This window comes from Apteryx mantelli, chromosome 19 (genome assembly GCF_036417845.1).
Source record: "Apteryx mantelli isolate bAptMan1 chromosome 19, bAptMan1.hap1, whole genome shotgun sequence".
NCBI classification, from domain to species: Eukaryota; Metazoa; Chordata; class Aves; order Apterygiformes; family Apterygidae; genus Apteryx; species Apteryx mantelli.
The window spans coordinates 17,270,415-17,289,135 of record NC_089996.1 but is presented as its reverse complement, the minus strand read 5'-3'; the positions used below and the strand labels follow the sequence as shown (position 1 = coordinate 17,289,135).

Sequence of the window (18,721 nt, the reverse complement as noted above, 5' to 3'; positions counted from 1 at the left end):
GCACTGTGCATGAAAACCGAAAGCTGCAGTGCGGGACGAGCGCCCGAGAGCCGGAAGAGCCACCAAACAGTAAGATTTGGGCTCTCAAATCTGCAAAATGCACAAGGAGGGGGAAGGAACAGGTTTTTAAGAGAACCCGCTGTTGCGATACGCTAGAATACTGCTAGGAATAGACTCGGTCCCTAAAAATACGATATTCTAAACTTGGCAGCAACCCTTTTGGAAAGGAATTTTCCAAGCAGCCTTTTGCAGAGGCTGTTTCCTCGGGAGGCTGGTGCTGCTCAGACGAGCTTCCCGCACCGCGGGCTGGGGGACCGGGGACGCCCCCAATGCACGGCCCTGCCTGCCGGGGAGCAGGACCTGGGGGTGCTTCTGCAGGGGGGGGCTCAGCCCACCTGTAAATTAACCTATACTCGTGCACGGCCCCAGCATGCAAATAATTTGCTGCACGAGATGCCCGAGCCCAGGTCTTGCAGCTCTCTAACGGCGATGCGGAGCCTCAGAGCCCAAGCCTGTTCCGGGTCAGCAGCGCGTCTCTTCCTGGAGCAATTAACTGCTCTTCTATTATTACAGTTGAGACACTTTTTAAGCAGTGACCGATTCCCGTTAACTAAATGCAACAATCAGAGTCTCCCTCTATGCTCAGGTCTTCACTGAACGAGAAGCTCAATGTTATAACGAAACCCCACGTAAAGTCACGGCATTCCCGTCTCTCCTCACGCTGCCCAGGCGGCGTTAGCTGCTCAGCAGTGCGTCCAGCCCCTCGCCCGCCTTCTCGCTCCGTCCTGCGCCGAGCCCGGCACTCACCTGGCCCCGCATCCCTCCTCTGCCGGGCGACCCTGCGAAGCCCTCCTCCTGCAACTCCCAAGCAGGGAACGCGGCGGAGGAGCGCGGCACGGAGCGGGGCGGGCGATTCCTCCACGCAGCGCGTCTGCTGGATGTGCACCATGCGGAGAGCTGTGCAACCAGGCTGCTGGGGCTGGGATGCGGGGAGGGCGGCGCAGCTGCTCGCGGGGAGCTGATCTGAGCGCGCCGCGAGGAGCAGGCAGCCGCTTTGATGAGCTATTCAGACCGCCAAAGCCCAACCGCAGCTGGATTTTCCCTGGCATTTGGCTAATCAAAGTTTTGCAGACAACTTCATTTCTCGGTCATCCCTTTAAATACTGCCACTGTCAAAAATATTCGTGCTGGGAAGCTAGAGAAATACGAGCTGCCTCCTTGGGAACAAATACAGCAAACGCCACCAAGCTCCCTGCTGGGAGAGCACGTGCCCCGTGCTGGGGGCCGCGGGGCAAACACTGCCCCGCCGCGGAGGGGCCGGTGAACGGGGCTCAGCTGGGTGACGAGGCCGTTGGCTGCACCTGCATCCCTGCAGCAGCACCTCCACCGGTTGTGCTCCTGGCAGAGCAGCGCACAGGCACGCACCATCTGCGCGAGGACTGGATTTCCAGCGCGGGCCTCTTCCGATGCACACAGTTTTCAGCTACCAGCTCTCTACATACGTTTGCACAGCCCATAGCTGATGCACAGACTTCTGCCTCGCTGCATGAGCACAGAAACACTTTAACTACAGACGTGTAACCACTAAGGTCTGAACTATCTGAACTTTCCACAGCCAACCTCAGTTCAGGAAAATATTTGAAAAAGGAAGTTTGTGCAACTTTTCTGAGATGTTCTAGGGGTGCAAGGGTGAAACCAGGCTGGTTAAAGGCAAGCACAGGGGACGAGCGCTTGCCCGCGCAGAGATGGCATGGCTGCTCTGCACGATCTTTTTGCCCAGCTGTGCTGAAGTCGTCCACATCCAACACCCCAGGTGAATTCCAGGGCTGAGCCCCGGCGCATGGCACCGTGCAGACCCGCCGCTGGGAGCCAGGACGAGGCGCAGCGCGGCACTGCTTGCCCAGCGCCCTTTCTGCACGCGGACGCTGCTAGCGGCGTCCCTTTGCCCGACTGGGTGTCACTGAGTGCAACGCTGATGGTGCAAACGCCATCTCCAGAGCCTGGACGCTGAACCCCAGCAGCAGACAAATCCCAAAAAAAGGAGAGAGATTCTGGCCTTCATCTCACTCATTAGCTGGGTAAAAATCCAACTCCAAATCTCTTAATAAAACCCTCCTTTCTGGCTTGCTCGTCCAAAACTGCTGCCAAGGAGCAGGAGGCTTCTGGGAGAACAGGGAGGAAGAGATGCTAAACACGACGTCCAAATTAAAACAAATAGGGCAGTGAAAGGAACCAGAAATTACTGGGTGCAAACTGCCGCGGGTGCGGAAGAGCCACAAACGAGAAAAGCTTCTCCTCCTCGGAGACCTCAAACCCGGCTCGTGTGTGTCCTAGCTGGTCGCTGGCGCTTGGCGCATGGGGCCTGCAGGAACCGTTGTCTCCGCTGCTTCCCATGTTCCCAGCCATGGCCGCAGCGGCCCTGGGCAGTGCGGCGCGCTTGGCTCCAGCTCCAGCTCCGTTGAGAGTGGCAGGCAGAAAAAAGGGAATTCCAGCTGGAAAATGAAATCACCCATGCCTCTGCCTGCACCGGGCCCTGCGCCGCTGCCCGTTCAAAGCATCAGACACCTTCCCTTCACAAAACCTCCCCAGGGCCCGGTGGGAATTTGGGGGCGATCCCTGCCCCTCGCCTTCCTGGTGCGCCCGGGCAGCGGCGGAGGAGCCGCAGGGCTCCCCCTGCGCAGCCCGGCAAAGCCGAGGTTTAAACTCAACCTGGCCCTTGCAGAGCCGAGCCTTCCCGGCGGCTCTGCCTGCAGGAAGGTGACATAAATCACGCGCCCGCTGCGGCCGGCCCATGCACCAGCCCCGCCGCCGGCCCCGGCCCCGGCGGGCGCAGCGGCTGCCTCGGAGCGACCCCGGGGCTCGGCTGCCCCCACCTGCAGCCTGGCGCCCTGCGGGTTTCCCACCCCGCGGACACACGCTCTGGAAGTCTTTGGAAGCCTCTACGGAAAGGAAGCGCTCTGCCCGGCTCGCGCCCGTGCTGCAGCCCGCCGCCCTCGGCTGCCAGCGGAGCCGCGCTGGCCACGCAGCGAGCCGCTAGGATGCCATGAATTTTTAAACTGCTGAAAGCGCAAATGGAGCAGTTTTAGCCCGGCTGGGAGATGGGGATTTCCGACGCAGCAAGGAGGCTTTTGAAGAAAACACTTCCTCTCCTGAGCTGCGCCTCCCCGGGGATCGCCAGCCTGGGAACTCGCGGCGCTGGATCCAGCGGAGGATCCGAGAACCGAACCGCAAGACGGCAAAAGCCCTGACGGGAAGTTAAGGAACTAAACCGACGGCGCAGGGGATCCTCCGGCTGCCAGCACCCAGCAGCGGGGCTGCACGGACTCCCGGGATTCGCCCGGACCGAGCAGCCCTCCTGGGATCCATCTGCCGCACTTCCGTCTCAACAGCGAGACCAAGGGATCTACACCTGGCACCGGGGCTCTCGGCCGCAGGCATGCACAGGGCGACCACACGCATGCACACACGTGTGTGCGCAGCACCCACCACTCGCTTTCCCTTCTCCCCAGAGGCTGCTCAGGCCATGGACAAGCCTTGTGCCTTTTAGCTGAGCATCCATCACTTTTCCTCGTTTTCTGCCGGATGACAGCAGCCCTGAGGAAGGGGAAGTGCTGGACCCAGGCTGGCGGCTTTGCCTGCCGCACTCTGCCGGCATCGCAGCCCCCCTCAAGCCCTGGCCGCGCTCCGAGGCGCTGCACGGAGCAGGCGCCGCGGCAGCAAAACCGGAGACCCCCCTAGATGAACTCGCAACCGCGAAGCGCAAGCTGCTGCCGCAGGGAAAGTCGCCAGTGCTGCCGGCGCCGCCGCGCTGGAGAGGCCACGCGGGGCTGGAGAGGAAGAGGTTAAGCTCTGACCCTTAGCTCAGAGCAAGCTGGCCAGAGAGCACGTGTGAACTGCAAAGCAAAAAAATCCCCCGAAGAGGGTCACTTACCTGTTGGAGGTAGAGGAAGGCTGGAGGACAGGGGAGAGAGTGAGGAAGCATGCCTGAGTTGGAGACAAGGAGGCAGCCCGAGTTAGCCATGGAGCACAGCATGTGTTGACAGGTAGCCGTGAAGCTGCTCGCAGTTTCGTCCTCTTCTACACACTGCTTATCCTCTGTCTTCCTTGCTCTCCCCCGCGCGCTCGCCCCCTCCTCTTGCGTCCCCTCCCGTCCCCCTCGGGCGCTATTTAGGAGGAATTCATCTGAGGCAGGCTGGCCACGCCGCTCTGACACCGGAGGAACAAAGCTCGGCTATTTACTCCGGTGCCATTAGACACTGGCACTGAATGAATGGTCTGCAAAGGGTGTGCGTGAGCGAGAGAGAGGAGAAGGGGAGAGAGAGAAAGGAAGGGGAGGAGGAAGGGAGAGAGGGCGAGGGAGTGAAATAAAAGGGGTGGGAGTTGGAGGAGGAGGGGGAGTCCCCTGTGCATTCAGACATCAAACAGAGCTCTGTATAAAATGAAGAGAATCCGTAATGACATGAGAACAGCTGATCCCGCACTTAACCCCTCCGCTGCTGCGGCTCGCTCGCGGATGGCTTCCCCGACCGCCCGGGCAGCCCCTCTCGCAGCCCCCCGATGCACATGCCGCTGCGCCGGGCTTTCCGCCGCTGGGGAGCCGCGCGGGGAGGGAGGGGCTTGCAGGCAGGGGCTGGTCTCCCTGACACCGACTCCAAGGAAAGAGAGATCTTACCGGGAGTTTCGGTGATGTAATACGGGCACAGGCGCCGGGGGGAAGCTGCGCCGCGCAGCCCGCACGCCCAGCGGAGCGCAGCCCCCGCGACTGCCGAGCCGCGCTGCCGCGCGCGCCGGGACGCTCCACGCACACACACACGGAGACACGTGCACAAGCGCCACGCTCGCGTCGCGACACACGCATGCAAGCACAGACAGCCCCCGGCCCCCGGCCCCCGGCGCACGGGCGCACGCGGAGACGGGCGGCGCGGCGGCAGCGGCAGCCCCGGCTCCGCCGGCCCCGGAGGCACGTACCTGCCCGCCGCCCTCCGCCTCCCCGCAGGCCGCCGCCGCCCGCCCCGGCCCCGCCGCCCCGCGCCGCACGCGCGCAGCCCCTCGCACCGCTGCGGGCACGCGCACGCAGCCGCCCGCCCCGGGGGAAGCCTGCCCGCCTTGCCCACGCGAGGCAGCTCCCCGGTGCCGGAGGAGCGCCCGGAAGCCTCCTGACACCGCCTCGAGCATCTCCTGCTGGGGCGCGCGGCCAGGATGGGCACCGACCCCTCGAGCAGCAAATCGGGGGCTTTTCAGACCTGGCCTGCTCGCGCGCCCGCCCTGGCAAATCTATAACGCGCGCACCTTTATCACAGCGGCCGTGGCAATCGCTCGCGCGGGGCACAGCTGCGGTGCACACGTACCGTGCGAGGGGGGTGCGGGCGTGCACGTTCCCCAGCCCTACGCAGCCCCAAAGCCCGGCAGTGCCAAGGATGTCCCTGCACCCTCGCGGGGGTCTTGGCCCTGCGGCGCCGCCATGTGCATGCTGGGGCTGGCACCGCATCACGCCCTGCTCCGGAGCCGCGGCCAGCTCCAGCTCCAGCTCCAGCGCCGCCTGGCTGGCTTTGTGCTCGAGTACGTGGGAAAGCGAAACCTGGGTTCAATTCAGTTTCCATCTTGGCCAAATGTGATGCACAAAGGCAGGTCTGTGCCAGCAGCTGCTGATGCTCTGTCTCCTCCGGAGCCTCCAGCACATGCACAGCCCTGTTTGGAGGCTGGGATTTTCCACAGTATCCCTAGACATAGCGACATGCTGCAGTGTCCTGGTACACTTGCAGTGGTTCCAGTTTATGCTGCAGATACTCAACAGACAACGCATATTGCATGGCCAACCTGGAGCCACGAGGCAGCGTCGCGCGGAAGCACAGCTCCGGGAAAAGCCTTCCCGGGAAACAGGAGCAAAGGGGGCCGCCAATCCCCATGCTGGGGCGAACGCACGCCAGAGGGATCACGAGACGCCAAATCCGGAGGGGATGGCAGGGTGGAGGGTTTCTCGTCGCCACCATCCCTCCCCTGCCCCGCTGCAGCCTGTGGTGCTGGGAAAAGGAGTCAGGCAGCAGCACCCAGCACCCTGCGCATCCCACCAGCACTGCTCCCGCTCCGGCCCCCCAGGAGACCATGGCAGAGCCCGGTGCTGCTGCGCTGCCCCGTGCGGCACAGCAGGGTTTTCACCTGGCTGCTCCGCTGCCTGCTCACGCGTCGGGCTCCCACCTTGCTCCCACCTGCCCTGCTCCAGAAACGCTCTGGGTGCCCTGCAACCCCCTGGGCCGGTCCAGCCCCGCAGCCGCTCCTGCACGGTGCAGGGAAGGGGGGGCCCGGCCTGGCATGCTCTGCTCCCAGTGTCCAAGCAAGCAAGCTGCGGGCAGAGCCAGCTCCGGGATGAGGTACTGCCTCCTCCTGCGCCGCAGCCACGAGTGCTCAGGAGCCCAAGCGGTCGTGGCATCAGGGCACGAGGCTAAATGCCCCCGTGGGGGCCAAGGAGCGCGTGAGGCTCCCCCGGCCCCCCACGCTCACCCCGGAGCCCTGCCCGGCCCCGGAGGAGCCCCTCCAAAAGCAAAGCCTCCTGGAAGGAAAGTTTATTTATCTGTTTAATTAAGATGTGTTCACCAGGCGCACAGACCCCGTTCCATCTGTCTCACTTACAGCCGCGTCCCAGTAAAATTAAACCTAATAAATATCAGACGAAGGAAAGCAAAGGGCACATGTAAGATATATGATCAAAGGCAGAAGTTGCACAGGGCTGCAGTTCTAAGCACATCTTTCTCTCTGCCCTTCGGGGATGGGTTGGCGATGCGCTCCCATGCACAGGATGGGGCTGGCTTTCCTTCAAATCAGCACTATTTTCATTTTTTATTTATTTTAAATGAACCCTTGAGGGCTCCTTGGTTTTGTTTTCTGGAAGAGGGAGAACAACGCGACGCCGGGACGGCAACGGCCTCGGCTGCCAGCGCGGAGCCCAGCGAAGCACTGGAGCGAGGTGGCAGAAGCCGTGTCCGGAGAGCGGGACTGGAGAACCCTGCCCAAACGGCGGTGAGGAGGTAACGCGCTGGCTGGGATGGGCACCGCTCCGGAGAGCCGCTGAGCCGGAGAGCCGCGGCCGGAGCTGGCCAGGCCACCGTGCAGGTCCGCAGCGAGGAGCAGGCAGCTCCGGGCGCTCGCTGGGGATGGCTGGCAGCACCCGCTGCCCACGTCCAGTCCTCCCCGCCGCCCACTCCGGCATGCCCCACAGCCACGGCATTCATTAATTAAAAGCTCATTAGTAGTTAGTCATAGACATTAAGTGATTAAATGAAGGCTCCTGCCGGGTGCGAGCTGCTAGGAAGCAGGGGCCGGGCTGCAGCTGGCTGCCGGGGGCGAGGGGAAGGTCTCCGGTTTCTCCGCGCTGGAGCCCGCTGCTCCATGGGGCTCAGCAGCCGCCTGCTCCCAGCCGGACGCGTCCTGGTGAAGGACACCCGGCTCGGCACGGGACACCGGCACCGCGCAGGGGGACAGAGCGCCCAGGACCGACCGACAATGCAAACCCAAGCACTGTCTCCCGCTCCAGCATCCCCGTCCTGCTCCGCCCCTCCAGTCCCAGCTCCGCTCCGAGCCCTCCCAGCCTGCTCTGGAGCAACAGCCACGTCTGCCCGCCGCGTGCTGCCCCTAGTGCCAGCACGCTCACGATTTCTTTGAAATAGTTCCATTTATAGATTTTTTTTGATCTATCGCTCCACCTCTAGAGGACGGACGCGTGGTTAGAGCTAACCGCGGACGGATCGGAAACCCGGATGGCGACTACGGACTGGCACTGGCAGGGCCTGGCCCCGGGCAGGCGCAGGGGATGTCCGCGTGCACGTCCCAGCCCGGGGGATCGGGGCGACGCCGGCCTCGAGGCCCCCGAGCGATTAGAGGCTCCGTGGGTCAAGCCGATGCTCCCCGCAGCCGGGGCTGGCGCTTGGCTGCAGCGGGGCGAAGGGGGAGCAGCTTCGCGAGCCGGGGGGCTGAGGGCCGGCCGGCAGAGCCGAAGCTCTCCTCGCCCCTCTGCGTTTTGCAGAATTGTGCAGGAACCTGCTGGGCCTGCCCGGGTGATGGGAACGGGAGCTCGTTCCCGGCACTGGGACCCGGGAACGCGGCCGATGTGGGACCGGGCCCCCACACCGGCGCCGAGCCCTGACGCCCCGTGGTCCGGAGAGCCTCCGCTGGAAAACAAGCCGGGGGACCAGGCTAGCAGCTGCCCAAAGGGCCATCCCGCTCCTCACCGCGATTTCCTTAGCTGGGGCTAGCGCGAAGCCTGCGGGAAAAACTCGCTCCGCTCTCGCCCCCGAGCACCCCAAACCGTCTCGGAGCTGCACCGCAAGGGGGAAGAGCAGACTGGGGAGGAGGCGTTCGCTCCAGCAGATCGATGGAGAGGAGGAATACCTGGCGGCGCAGAGGGAGGGAACGCGAGCGGTGGAAGCGCCGCGCTGGCAGCCCCTCCGTGGGATCCCGCGCTCCCGGCGCGCCGGGACACCTGCGCCGGCCTCCTCTGCCTCCAGTTAAACTTTCTTCCCATCCTTCCCCTGCTCCTTCCTCCTCCTCCGATGCCTGTGGCTCTCAGGGGGCTGACGAAGCCCCAGCCCTCTCCAAACTCCACAAACGTACCAGAGACTTTACTGAAAATCCCCACTTGGGGCCGTTCCCAGAGCGCTCGCTGTGCCGACCCAGATACCTGCCGCTGCCCAGCCTGCGCCGCCCTCCGCTCGTGTCACCGTGCCGCGGCGAGGTCGCAGTCCGCGTGGCGGGGCGGCGATGTCACCAGCGCTGGCGTGCGACCTCACCGGGCAGGGAGGGGACCGCCGTCCGCTGCAAATATCTGGGACAGCAGCTGTGGCAGCAGGCAAGGGAGCAGGAATGCAGAGAAAGCACATGAAAGTTTAATGGGAACCAGGGAGAAATATCATCTCGTCTCAACTTTAGTTGCATGTTGCGAAGAGGAGGCGGGAGGGGGAGAAGGGGCTGGAGCTGCTCCTCCATCCAGCGGAGCTGGGGGGCAGCCGCGCCAGGAACGCACCTTTGCCTATCCTCTGCTCCAGCCCGGAGAAAAGGCCACCGAAACCTTGGGGTTTTCCCCTAAACAGAGCCCTGGTTGCCTGCAAGGCACGAAGGCACCGTCTCCGTCTCCAGATGCGCTCGGCATGGACATGGGTTGGGGCTTGCCATCCTGGGGGCCTTTGCATGGACATGGGATGGGGCTTGCCGTCCCGGGGGGCTTTGCACAGGCTCGGCACAGGCACGGGACACGCCGCTGCTCGCGGATGCAGGCTCACGCTGCCAACCAGGCAGGGCCAGCGTGGGCCCGCCACCGCCCCGGAGAGCACCTGGCTTTCCTCCTTCCACCGCCGCAGCCCTTCCTAAAGCCCTTTCGTTTGACAAAATATTTACATGAAATGGCAATTAGGCTCCCTAGATGTAATGAGAATTAACGCGCAGGCAGCAGAACCGTGACCGAGCAGATGCTGCGAGCACCTCGAGCTCCCCGGGCCAGGGAGGCAGCGCCGGCAGGTGACACCAGGCGGATCTGGGAACTGCTCTTTGCGCGACACAGGGACTCGTGCCAGGGCTAAAACCCCCGGGGTTTTCCTTTCTGGCATTTCAGACCCAGACCCACCGCTTCCTTCTGCATCCCCCCAAATCGGACCCGTTCTCCCGCGGGAAGCCGGGAGAACGCACGCCTCCGCTGGGGAGCAGCGCTGTGCGCCGGGGCTGCACGCTGCAGCACGGGGCTCCGGTGGCAGCTGCAGGGCTCGGTGCATGGTGCAGGAAGGGACGGGGGCAGCGCGGGGCCTCGGCGCGTCCCCAGGCCAGAGCGGGGCCGTGCACGCGCCGGCCGGGCACTGCTGGGCACGGGGCCGGGCACGGGAGCAGCACGCGGGTGCCGGGCGCTGCGTGGGAACGCGAGGCGGGAGGTGCTCGGGATCAGGCACTTGCTCCTCATTACAAGGCTTTCTAAATGCACAGGCAGGATATTAGCGTTTAAACAGTCTCCAGGACTCCAGGGCAAACTTTAAAAATCATAATATTTATAGAACCCTCCTTCCACTCGCCCCGCACGCTCTTTATTTCTCCTGCAATTACTGCTAATTTGAAGACATTGTGCTTTGGCATCTCAGCCACCGCCGGGTGACTGCCACTGCAGCGCTCCCGCCGGGGACCCCGTCCCCCCTCGCAGGGCACCCAAACCCTCCGCTTCCTGCCGCACTTGCGCCGGCGCCGCTGAGAGATGATCCCTCCCGGGAGGGATGGGGCGCACGAGGCACTCGGAGCCCGCAGGCAGCCTGCCCTCTCCCCGGAGCGCCCAGACAGACACCCTGGAGCAGCCGGGATGAGCACCTGGAGGCCTCGCAGCAGCCGCAAGCCGGGTGACCAGGATGCCGGGAACAGAGCGAGTGACTCCGAGAGCCGGTGTCAGTGTTGGCCACGCGCAGGCGTCGCAAGACCAAGGACCATCCCTCGTCCCCTCCACACCCCCGCTGCACGGGAAACCTGGGAAGAAGCCGATGCAAAACACCTCTCCGAGTCCCTCCAAACCCACCAGCGGCCTCCCGGACCCAGGGCAGGTCCCCAGCACGCCGCCCCTCCCCAAGACGAGGCAAAGCCCGGCCGCTGCTCGCCTCGGCCCCTTGCATCCCTGCGCACCGGGTTTGCACTTGCCCCCGCGAGCCGTGCTGCGCCCGGGCCGTGCCAAAACCCGCGCGCCTCCAAACCGGGAGGCCCCTCTGCAAACTTTCAGCCAGGCTTGCTTGGGCTCCACAGGGAATGCGGATCCCCGGGAAGGATGGCAGGGCTGGGAATTTCCATGTCAGCTCCTTCTCCCGCGGACGCCCCCATTTCCATCACGCTTGGGGATTAAACCCCGCTCTGCTCCGCTCCCAGCAGAAGCCTCCCGGAGCGGGCGGCACGGCGCCCATCTCCTCCTCCTCCTCCTCCTCCTCCTCCAGCGCCCGACCCAACGCCTGCTTGCTGCTGGCGGCAGCAAGATCCCTGCGGGAGCAGGGAGCGGATCCCTGGCAGCAGCAGGGCCAGAGCGGCAGCAGCCCGAACGCCCAGCCCCGGGTGCAGAGAGAGGGCACGGGCCGCCCTCGGCGCTGGTACCTACCCAAAAATACATCATCATGTCGCCGGCGGGGTGCCGGGGGCTCCTGGGGACTGGCGAGAGGACTGACGGGCTGAGCGGCGGTGGCGCTCCCCGTGCCGCTGCGGTGCTCCGGGCACCGCTCCACGCTGGACTCTGTCCCCCAGGGCCGGCTCGCGTTGCCGGGGCTCGTGCCAAGGACCGGCGCGGAGGCAGCGGCGGTGGCGCCCCGAGCGCTCACGTCCCTCCCCGGCGCCGGCACCCGCCGCGCGTGCCAGAGCCGGCCGCCACGTACGATGTGCCGGATCGCAGCCGCCTGGAGGCGCGAGGGCCGGAGCGGGGCGCCTGCGCGGGGCTCCGGGAAGCAGCAGAGACGCGGCTCCGAGTGGCACACGCCCGTGAGCTGGGAGCTGCCGGAAGGGGCTTATTTCATATCAAAAAAAAGGGGAGAGGGATAAAAATCAAATCCTCTCCAGCGTCTTTAAGAGAAAAAGGACAAGGGAGGGAGGCTGTGGCTGGTGCTCCAGCGGCGGCAGGGGCCGTGGGAGCGTGGGCCTGGCCACGGCGAGGGTGTCGGGCCCAGGCGTCCGGGGGGCCCAGGCGTCCGGGAGCGCGCACGGCAGAGGGAGCATGGGCTCCCGCGCCAACACCCGGCAGAGCGTATGTCCTGCCTCAGCGTTTTTCCAGCTACCCTGTCAATAAGGGAATCGGCCGCTCTCGCGGTTAACCTGTGAGGTGCCAGCCGGCTCCCGGCGCGCTCCCTCCCGGCGTGGAGCCATCATCCTCCTCCGGCCCCGCCGACGCCTCCGCGTGCAGATCGGGCCCCCCCGTGCTCGGGTGCCGCTGCAGATTGCGCTCCGGCCGGCCGGCGGTGCAGCGCCGCGGCTCGCACGGTAACAGCACCCAAAAGTCCCCTCCGGCGTGGGAGAGCGCACCGACCGCCCTGGCGCCCCGTTCCCGGCGGGGGCGCTGGGGGACCAGCCCCTGCTCTGGATCTGCTGCAGCCCCCTGCCAGCCCAGCTGCCTCAGCCTAGAGGAGCGGCGGGAACCCGGGGGCAAAGCGAAGCTCCCCGGCACGGCGCGGGCTCCCGGCCGGCACACGCCGTGGGCACACCGGCTCTCCGGCAGGGCAGCGCTGCTGTCAGCTCCTAAATCTGCCGTCCTCCCGGGGCGGCGCGGTGCAGAGCAGAGGGACCGTGTGCGCTGAACCGGGCATGGGAGCAAGGGAATAAATAAGCAGGAGGGAAGGCGAGGGAGCGCGAGGGGTGGCAGATTGGTCTCCGGGGCCCGGCTGGCTCTGACATCTCCAGCCCCATGATCGTGTTCAGAGCAGAGCTGGGCTGAGGCGTTTCTCCTCCAGCACAGCAATAAAGGAGAGCAACACTCTCAATAATTCAGCACCAGGAGAGGGTGATAAAGCGGAGGAGCCACCACTGCAGGCAGCAGGGGCGGGGGGCTTCCCGCTCCCTCCTATATCTCCCTGATCAAAACCCTCTCCTCCTTCCCGGAGCCCCGCGAGCGCCGTCCCGGCTCTCGATGGCGTAACCCAGCTGCGTGCGGAGTCTGGGGGCTGCAGCGGTCAGCTCCCCCTCTCCCGGACGGAGAGCTCCGGTTTCCATCGAGCAATCCAGGGAAAAGCCTCAAAACCAACCCTCTGCCGCCAGGAAATCTGCAAGCCGGGGGAAGAGGTGCTGGGCGAGGGGCAATCTCGGTGCCGAGAACCTCTCCTCTCCTAGAGGCTCCACCGCGCCGTCGCGGCCAGGCGGCCCAGCCCGGGCTGCCGCCCCCGCGCAGCCCACCGCAGACCCCGAAATCAAGCCCGAGAGCGTGCCTGCCCGGAGCGGCACGTGCGGGAGCAGCAGCACCCGCCGCACCGCGGGGCTCTGCCCGCCTGCAAGCGGCGTCTCCGCGGGCTCTGCGCACAGGCGGTCCCTCGCTGCTGTGCCGCGGCTACCAGCCGCACGGCTGTGGCTAGCGCCTTGTGCCCACCGTGGCCGTGCATCTTGCCAGGGGCACAGCCCCACGCTCGCGCGTCGGGTCTGCGCGGGGTTCGCTCCCCTCTGCCCTGTGAGAGCCCGTCCGGGTAACCCCAAAGCTCGCAGGGCCTCGGGCAGAGGGCAGGGACCAGGCGCCTGCAGCCGGGGTGCAGGGGGGACGCGGAGGACACGTTACTTGGGGTCCTTACTCTGCACCCACACAGGCAGCTCGTTTCGCAAGTCCCCCGTGCACAGCCGGAGCATCTGCCCGGCGGGGTGGTGGCCGGCTGGAGAGGTCTAGCTCTGCCCTCCCATGGCGCCTTAGCCCAGATGTGCAGCTGCCAGGAGGCTGGAGCGAGGCGGACACGGTCCTAGGGCAACACAGCGGTGACGCTCTCTGACCCCGAGCCCTTCCCACCCCCTCGCTTGTGCAGCGATGACTTGCAAGACACAGTCACTGCCGAGGCAGAAAGCAGACAGGCAATTACTAAGAGCCACGTAGTCTACGAATGATGCCCTCTTGGGCATGCCAGGCATGGGTGCGCGCATCACCAGCCAGCAGGCCTGCCTGCAAAAGAGCTGCAGACAGCATTAAATAATTTTCAGGCACTCAGCTACCACAGTGAGGATGCCAAAACTGAGCCTACCAAGGTGGAAATGGGACCAACTGCCTTAAAGGCTAAATGCTGATCTGTGTGCATGATGGCAGGCAGAAATGCGATGGCATCCTTGTGCTCTCACGGACCCCTGGAGGGTGCAAAGCTCTCCGTGCCCTCTTGCTCCGTGTGGAAGCGCTGGCAGCCCCGGAGCAGAGTGACTTGCCCCCTGTGCTGTGCCCGGTCCCAGCCCCAGCGCCTGCGATGCAACGTGACGCACGATGCTGCCCAGCGCCGGCGTGCACCGACGAGCCTGCTCTGCACCGGCACCAACCACGCTGGGGAAGACGCGCGCCCTGCCTCTGGGCTGCCAGTTTTTGTTAATGACCCAGAACGGTGCCAGCTGCAGGCCCAAACTCACCTCATACCCCGCAAGGATGCAAACAGCCGTGCCCGTGGCCACCCCAGCAGCTGCCCCGCGGCCGGCTGCTGCGGGTCCCCAGCCCGGTGTGCGGACGCAGCCCATGCATGCAGCAGCTCCGTGTCGCTCCCGGCTCGCCGGGGTTGGCTAGCCGGCCGGCGAGCACCAGCCGTAATTGCTGCTGGAGGCAGCTGCCGTTTCTAACGACCCGAACGCCTTCCTCGCAAAGTCACCTCCCTCGTGCTGCAGGAACCTGGGCCTCCATCTCCAGCCCGGCCACAGCTCCAGCTCTGGGACGGGTCCTCTACAGGTGCCGCACGCCCCGTCTTACCCTGCCCACGCAGTGGCCGGTCGCTGCTGCTCGGGCACTTCTCTCCCGTTGGTCTCGTCGCCCTTCCTTAGGCCTTTGCTCTGCCCAGCTTGGGGCCCTTGGCCACTTCTCCTGCCCTCCAGGCTCTCATGGACCCACCTGCCCCAGCTCCTCTGCTCTCCACCCAGCTCTTACCTTGCCTACTCCGAGCTTCTCGGTGGCACCCGCCCAAGGCTCAGCACTCAGCTCCCTCTACACATCATCTCGAGGTGCCCTTTCCACAAGCACGACTTGCGCTGCCAGCAGCGCAACAAATTTAACCGGCTGCTGACACGCTAACAGCTCCGTCGCCCGCAGCGACTCCTCGCCTCCGTCTCCCGCCCGGCTACCAACCGCAGCTCCCAGAGGCCGGAGCAAGCCCTTCGTCCTCCCTTCGCCCCTCTCCGCTCCCGAGTTCCTCCGGCAGCCTCGCAACCCTGCTCGCCACCGAGGCTGCTGCGCCCCAGCCCTGCCGTAGACCGGCACAGCCAAACCTGGGCTCCCCGTCGTGCCCAGGCTGCCAAAACTCCTCCGACAGTCGCTGCTAACTCCGGAGCTTTTCCTCTGGGCTTGCACCCACGGCCCAGCCTTCATCCCGTTAATGCAAACGCTGCCTCTTGGCTCGCGCCGCCTGTTATGCGAGCTCCCACCCCAGCCTGCGCATCCTTTTCCTAGCAACCCCTTTTCCGCGTTTCTCAAGGAGTCTCGGGACCCTTCTTGGCCGTGCTGCCTAAGAGCCTTCGTCCTCGCCCTGCTAACGACGGGTGCAAGAGCGCTCCTCCCCGGGGCGCCTCTCCTCCCTCCGCTGCCCCCTCTTGGGTGACGCCAGCTCCCCCGTGCCCGGCGAGCTGCTGCCTCAGCCGCTCCCAGCCCCTCGGGAGATCCTAGCTGCGCAGAGGGCCCCGGCGCCCTCACCCCTCCGCCCCTCGCCTCTTCTTGCTCCTTCTCTCTCTGCTGGCTCAGACCGCTGCTCCAGGGCACCGCGGCCCTGCGGTGTCCCCAGCAGGACGGACCTTGGTCCTCGATGGGACCAGGGTCTGCCACAGCAAAACGCAGCTACGACGGAAGGCTGCGTGGAGGAGCCGCTACCTGTCCGCCCAACGGCACCGGGCTGGAGCGTGTCACCTGGCCAGGCCACCCCCTCCGCGCGCTCGAGGCAACCTCTGCACGTGCCGCCTCCAGCCAGAGCGACACCCTAAGTTGGTGACGGTCACCTCCATTGCAAGGACTGCAGGACCCCACGGACAAATACGCCCTGGGGTGGCTGACTGCCAATCCCGGGCGTGATCCCGGTGGAGGCTTGGCGTCACCCTGGCTTAGACCCGGGCGAGAAACGGTTTCCCCCAGCAGGCTCCCGCGTGGACCGCTCCCGAGCGCCGCGCAAAGCACAGACAGACAGACAGCGACGGCAGCACACACGGACGACTCACAGACACCGCAGCCCTCGGCCCCGCCGGCCGCCAGTCCTTCTCACCAGAGACCGGCACCACTCACGTCACGCCTGCGCTGGGGCTCAGCGCCCGCTGCGAGCGGGGAGCCGCCGTCGGCGAGCAGCCTTCCTCCTTCCTTCCTCCTTCCTCCCCGAGCCGGAGCATCCCCGGCTCCGCGTGCCCCCCCGGGAGCGGCAGGGAGCTGCGCCTCGGCCCCACGGGAAGCACCGACGGCCCCTCGCCCCCCGTGCGCTCTCTGCCCTCCCTCGCCCCTGCCTCCTCCCGCCTGTCTCCGGGCCGGCCCAGCGCGGACCCGGGCAGGAGCCCTGGGCTCGGGAGCGCCGCGGCGCGCAGGCTGCAGCGGGGGGTGGCGGGGGGCGCGAGAAGCAGCTGCCCGAGCCGCAAAGCACTGCCTGGCCTCGCACCGGCGGCGGGGGGGTTGGGGGGGAGCGGAAGGGTCGGTACCTTTTATTCAGCCAAGCTTCTCCTGCGGTGCTCGCGCTGGGCTCTCTAAGAAAAGACAAGAAAGAGGAGGAAGGATTAAAATCAATGGTCGTTATCACTAACTTGCTCACAGTCGATGCTATCTGTGCATTGACTGGCAAAATTTTAGAATATGAGCATGGACACGAGTATTATCTCCCTGGGAAACTTGCCCCGGTTAAAAGCTTCCTGCTGCCCCGGCTCCGAGCAGAGCCGTGGGAGGGCACAGGAGCTCGGGCGTCCCGGAGCTGCGGTCTTGGCCCGGGACGAGGTCCCTGGCACCGGGCAGCAGTGCCGTCTCCTCCGGCTGGTCCTGGCGCGCTCCGGCACAAGGGCAGCGGGACACGGTGCACGCAAGGAGGGGAGCTGGACCGCTCCGTGCGGCTCGGCCGGCACGCCGCCACCCGGCCCGAGCTCCTGCAGGCAACCGGCCCTTCCCTAGGCGTCCCCACGGCTCTGCGAGCGATGCAGCCCGCGGTTCGGTTTTGGCAGGAATTTTGCAGTCTTGGACAGGGCACAGCCATCATCAACATGCTCCAGCTTGCTGCCGGTCCCCACGCTGCGAGCGTGGACGAGCTCTCCGGTTGGGTCGCACCTGAAGGTGCCCCTCCGTTCCCACCGGCCAGGCACGGCGGCGCCGGCTCGCGGCCCGGCTCGGCGCCACGCTGCTCCCCAAAACGAGCCCTGCTCCGACACGCTCCCCCCTACTGTCCCGGCTCCGGGCGCTTCTTGGAGGATATCACCGAATTTCAAAGAAAACTTCCTGAAAGCTGCACTTCAACTAATTGGCTTTTGCAACGTTGCCAACCCAAATGTTCATAAATCATGTCAGACCCTCAAAAATAATGAGAACAGCTTATACATCATGAGATTTTTTACAAGAATAAATGAGGGTTGTTTCTGTTTGTTAACTGCTTCTTTGGGGACCTCGAGGTGTCAAGTCCTTCAGCTGCTCCCTACCGGCACGGTGAGTTAGGAACAGTTTCATTTTCAAAGGCGGGAGCTGTGATTCTCGCCCGAGCTCCCAACCCTGCAAGGGAGCACTGCAAGCAACCCACCATCTATTTCCATGGCCGCAAGAGCAGCCAGCGGCACGGCTGCTGGGCTCTGAGGGAGGCCTGAGGCCACGGGGATGGGAGCCCGGCTCGGGGGCCGGAGCCGTGCGGGTGCGAGGGACCCACGGTCCCGGCGGCAGCCACCCCACGCCTCGCACCCAGGCCGCGTCCGCGCGGCATCTCTGGCCCGCGGAGGGTTTGGAGGCACCGCGCCGCGGCGGCTCGCGGGAAGAGTGGCGCTGATTCCCAGGCACCGCTGTTAGCAAACACCGCTCTTAGCCGCACAGCGGGATAATCAATTATGGTAATTCCTGCCTCGATGAATCAGATTCATGGAGGAACACAGCTCATTAGGCTGGTGCTGACTTCCATTAGTGCTCTTGTGATAAAAACCCACCAGAAAGCTCGAGCCCGGATAGACGCGCTTCCCAGGCTCCGTGGGTCTCCCCGGCCCGGCCCCGCGCAGGAGATGCCGGCACAGCAGCACTCCCCGGCCCGGCAGCGAGCAGATGGGCTCGGCACCTTCCTGGGGAGCCGCTGCCACCTCCATGCAGCTGCCTCTCCCGGGGTCTTCCCGGAGTGCTCCCCAGGATTTCCAGGGGGGGACGGCGGGAGCTGCAGCGCGGGGAGGTGGGAGCTCCCACGTGGCCCCCGTTCCGGGCGCTGGGAACTCCGGCAGCCCAGCTGCCGTGAATAACTGAAGGATGCTCACGCTCCTCGGGGAGGACAGCAATGGGCAAAATCCCATTCCCCAAACGCATTTCCCAAGGAAGGCGCCAGCTAGGCAGCTCCGCACAGCCCACGAGTCCCCGGTTGTCCCAGGCACCGCACAGACCAGGAGCCGGAGCTAAAACCTCTCTGTCCCGCTGGATTTGCCAAAGCAGGGGAGATGCAGCACCCACGGGAGACCCACAGCCAGGCCAAGAGCAGCTCCGGGCTCCGGGTGATTAGGGTCAGCGTTAACGAGGGTGGGTTGGCAGCTGCCCCCCCTCTTATGGAGAAGCTCCTGGCTGATCTGCTCAGGAGCACGCCGGGAATAAAGGCTGGATCAGCCGTTAAACCACATGGCAAGTTCCCTGCAGCCTCCCACGGACACGCAGCCAGAGCTGGACCGGCTTCACACCGTCGAGCCCAACGGAGCCCGGCTCATCGGCAAAGCCAAACTCCCTTAAAACCGCTCCGGTCTTGGAGGGTGTCCGCACGACCCGGCCCGGCCCCGCTCCCGACTCCCCAAGCTGTTCCCTGCGTCTTCCCGTGACTCCCCCCGGAGCCAGAGGGTGATGCAGCCCGCAAAGGGCCGCGGCGGCAGCGGGACCAGCCTGGCCGCGGCTCCAGCC

The 18,721-nt window shown here is 65.3% G+C and overlaps 1 protein-coding gene across 6 annotated transcripts in view; it reads right to left on the bottom strand.

The window, feature by feature from the left end:
• Window positions 1-18,721, bottom strand: part of RBFOX3 (RNA binding fox-1 homolog 3) — a 200,784-nt gene that overhangs the window by 21,957 nt on the left and 160,106 nt on the right. For all 6 annotated transcript variants that reach the window (XM_067308071.1, XM_067308066.1, XM_067308072.1 and 3 more), the window contains exon 3: window positions 16,312-16,356. The gene's annotated coding sequence lies outside the window, so the exon portion shown is untranslated. The remainder of the gene's footprint in view (window positions 1-16,311; window positions 16,357-18,721) is intronic.